Here is a 4,475-nt window from a genome sequence, read left to right as displayed (position 1 = left end):
TTGTACACTAAATAACTGAATAACAGAATACAGTATTAATATAAAATATTGTATTTTCTCACTTTGTTAATTCTGTTTTCATGTTTGAATATGTACTTGAAGCTTTTATTTTCCCTGTTGTTTGAAAATAGTATAAATATGAAAATATAGGATTCCTCTAATATTTTTCTTCAATGTTAATCAAACCCCACCTACTGTACAGTATATGGACTGGGGGCTCAGGATGAGCTGGGATATTACACGGGGTCACTATGAGCTCAGACAGTAGAGACAGTGAGAGACTGTAGGTGTGAGATGAGGACTTTAATAACATCACTGTTCTTTTTCACACAGACTGATTTTCAGATAATTAAGCTGGGCTTTATGATCTTGTGTTTGAGCTTTCTTTCTGTTACAGAGTGTAGGAATTATTATGATCAGAATTGAATTAATTGTATGAAATACATTATAGAATATGCAAACACAAATTTTAATATTATACCTAAAAAGGATGATTTTGTACGGAAACGTATTGCTGCAACCAAGGGGAAAAAATCTCACCGTTATCTTATAATTAATGATCTTGTAATTACGAGGTAGTAATTCTCATGTACTTCATGTGATAACGCAATAGCACAGTTGTCATATAATACCTATAATATTTCTACGTGCAGACTTACAGTTTAAAGCAGTGGAACTGCTTGCACGTGTATATAACAGAACCAGCGTTGCTTTAATCTCTAAATCCCACACAACTAGTCCTCATGCTTGTAATAATTCTGTTCATATTTGCTTAAAATGGCAATTTCATTATGACTAAACCCCAGTCAAAAGTAGATCCATACAAATTCTGCAGCGCTTGATATCATTAAACCGAAAGTGCCAGCCGAGCTCACTGTAGCTTCTAAATGTGTTCAGTGCACAACATAACAGGTTGTACATACAATGACTTAAGCATTGCTATTTTGTAATTACAAGAAAACTATCTCGTAATTATAAAATAACAAATTATCTCGTAATTATGAAATACCTGTACTTTTCTCGCAATTACTGTTATGCTGGGCATGTGGGTGGAAACGGGGCACGGCGAAGTAATTATTTCTGGAGCCTGTTCAGCGGTGAAGACTAAGGCGTTTATTGGATGATGACAATGGGAAATAGAAGGAGGGATTGTCAACGGCTGAGATGCACAGATGAAGCAGGTAGGAAACGGAAGGCAGGAGAGATGCGCAGGAATGGCAGATGGGTCTGGGATGAGGTCAGGGCGGGTTGATAGATGATTAGCGGTGGCAAGGTCTGGGAACTGGAGCTGGGAGACCAGAAACTGAGAAAAAAAAACTGTAGTTACCTTCTGGAAACTGAAATAGAGAGCAAACAGACACTAGGGTTATTGACTCAATGTCTGAGCCCTGAGGAATACTTCTTCATGAAGCTGATAAGCCCAGCCTGATCTTGTTATAGATGGTCCTGACGAGCTCCTTCCATGTGTGGAATGTGTCGTGGAATCGGAAGGAATAATTGTGGGAGCATTGGAACTCGTCAGCATATCACAATTATGAGATAAAGGGGCGTTTTTTTTCCCTTGGTGTCTGCAATGCACTTCCATACTTGTGTATTTTATATTTTGTTAAATTATTAAAATATTTTCATTTGGGGCATTTCAGTAATCCTTCTTCAGGTGCTTAGAAAGCAATGCAACCATTGGCACAGAAGAGACAAAGCCAACAATGAGAGAAGGGTGAAGGGTGAGAACTGCAGGCTGTTCTGTTGGCTTGATCAAGTTGCTGTTGTACAGTGCAGGTAGCAGTGATCTGTCTCTCTTGTGATCAGCGTTGAAAACTGCAGTCTGTAACGATTGTGGTTAAATTTGACAATAAACACACCAGGAGAATGATCAAGAACTTCTCTGTCTTCAGGCTACTGCTTCATCTGATTCATTTTAAAAGATCCTGTGTCCTGTGAACAGGCTAAGAAATAAAAAAAATAGACTATTGCTTTCTCTTCTCAGTGATTGAGGTTATCATTAAACTATAAACTAAAACTATACATAATATTTAATATTGTTTATATTTAACTATATTTATTACAGCTATATTTTTATTTCTTTAAATTGTAAGAATGTATAACATTTATTTAGCTGTTAAATGTACAAATCATCTTTAATTTTCAGTTTCATTTAATAATGTGGATACATGTTTACCCAGTAATTTGATACTGATACCCTGTACTGCCATCAGATACAGTAACTCATTTGTATGGGTAGAAATGGACCAAGTAAAGTCTGTGTAATTCTAGAAATCATATTTGACTTACCCAATAAATTAAAAATGAGTAGAAAATTAACTTTTCATTAGCACAATAACCCATAGCTCACGTCCAGAGCCACACTGAAGAGGTCTGACACGAAGACACTGAATGTCCTTGAGTGTTCCAGTCCCAGTCAAAGCCCAGACTGGAATTCCATAGAAAAGTGATGGAGAGGCTTGACAGCTAAAGTTCATAATCAAACCCTTAACAGACCAAATGAGGACTGAAGCAGTTTTGCCAGGAAGAACAAACAATTACACCATCCTGCTGTTCACATCTGAGGGAGACATACTGTATCCAGGAATGTTGACAACAGTAATTACTGCCAAATTTGCTTCTCAGTAATGCCTGCCTTAGGGGACTGAATACTGATGCCTCAGTAAATTTCCCCATCTATATCATCCTTGAAGGTTTCACTGGCATTTAGCCTTCTACACCTATAATAGAGTTCATTTAAAACTCAATGAAAATAAATGCTTGGAAAAAAATGAATTAGACATTACTTGGCATTCAACAAAATGTCTATATCATGAAGTATAAGATAAGATCACTTTATTGTCCATATACAATTTCTTGTTTAAATAATTATATAATAAATTTATTTTTGCATACCCCAGCTTGCTCTCCGGTGAGAGAGAGAAGCCTGGGGTCAGAGCGCAGGGTCAGCCATTTGTGGTGCCTCCGGGGGAAAGGCTTATGTGATAGAGACAACAGTACTTACACCACGCTCTCTTCTTTAATTTTCGTGGAGCTTTTCTCCGTTTCCAAGCCAGTCCACAATCCGTTCTCTCAATCCTTATTCAGTCCGAGTTCCAAAGTCCGTAAAGTTCCACCAATCCATGCCGTATCTAAATCGTAAACCGTAAACCGTAAACCTTTATTTCTTCCGTGAATCCGTTATCCTTAAATCTGTCCCAATACCAACTGACTTCCACTGTCTTCCACGCCGGTTCACTGTTTCCAGGGCATATATATTTTATTTCCTGCTGAGACACACCTGTGTCTCGTTGTTTTTCGGCCTAAGCCCTTTCCATCTGACTTCTCTTAGCGGCCATCTTGGTCAGGTCTAATTCAAGTATAGTGAGCAGATCACTCCTGAAATACCTGTCCTGGATGACCCTTCCTCTGGTCATCTTACACATTGTATACAGTGCCCCTGGAGCAGATGGGGTTAAGGGCTTTGCCCAGGGGCCAAAAACCGGGGGTTAAAAAAACGAAAATTACGTGAATCACAAGTCCAAACTACAATCACAGACCTGAAACTCACGAAAAAAGATGAATTGTGTTTTATGATTACTTTGTCACTTTTTGTACTGTAAATCAATGAAAGACTATATATTAAACTCTGTGAATTGTCTGTACCTGTTTAGTTTGTTAGATTATTTTATTGACATGTTGTATCTAAACAAATGCATTTAGAATATGGGAAAACCTAATTTCATTAACATTACAATATTTGAAACAAATACCACGATATCAGAAAAAAAATTGAATAAATTTATCTTTTATGTGAAATTAATAACTATGGATAACACTGGGGATTTCTTATAATGACAGTAAATAAGTAACAGAATACAGTACGGATATGAAAAAATATTTTAATTTCTCGCTTCGTTAATTCTGTTTTCATGTTTGAACATGTGCATGAAACTTATTTTCCCTATTGTTTGAAAATAGTATAAATATGAAATTCTTGCATTACTCTAATATTTTTCTTCAATGTTAGTCAAACCCCATCTACAAACTGTTCTGATTGACTGAGTGTGGTCTTCGGGCTCAGGATGATCTGGGATATTACACAGGGTCACTGTGAGCTCAGACAGTAAAGACGGTGAGAGACTGTAGGTGTGAGATGAGGACTTTAATAACTGTACATCACTGTTCTTTTTCACACAGACTTTCAGATTTATAAGTTGGGCTTTATGATCTTGTGTTTGAGCTTTCCTTCTGTTTTGGAGTGCATGACTGATTATTTTCAAATGAACACAATTGAATTAAGTGTATAAGTTATAGAATTTGCAAACACAAATGTTTATATTACACCTAAATCTTTTTTGTATATTTTATACTGTGTTTAATTATTAAAAAAATGTTTTAATTTAGGGCATTTCAGGAATCCTTCTTAAGATGCTTAGTAAGGAAGGCAACCATTGGCACAGAGGAGACAAATGCCAACAATCTGCAATGAA

The 4,475-nt window shown here is 36.6% G+C and overlaps 1 long non-coding RNA gene across 1 annotated transcript; it reads right to left on the bottom strand.

The window, feature by feature from the left end:
• Nucleotides 1-1,090: 1,090 nt before the first annotated feature.
• On the bottom strand, nucleotides 1,091-3,203 carry LOC148646977 (uncharacterized). Its single transcript, XR_015927777.1, has 2 exons — nucleotides 3,008-3,203; nucleotides 1,091-1,303 (listed from the first exon to the last, which is right to left on the bottom strand). It is a non-coding gene; the product is annotated as an uncharacterized LOC148646977 (long non-coding RNA).
• Between the last annotated feature and the right edge of the window lie 1,272 nt (nucleotides 3,204-4,475).

Source organism: Lepisosteus platostomus, chromosome 16, assembly GCF_059453375.1.
Source record: "Lepisosteus platostomus isolate fLepPlt1 chromosome 16, fLepPlt1.hap1, whole genome shotgun sequence".
Classification (NCBI taxonomy): Eukaryota; Metazoa; Chordata; class Actinopteri; order Semionotiformes; family Lepisosteidae; genus Lepisosteus; species Lepisosteus platostomus.
The sequence above is the reverse complement of the archived record's forward strand: the minus strand, read 5'-3'. Positions and strand labels throughout refer to the sequence as shown.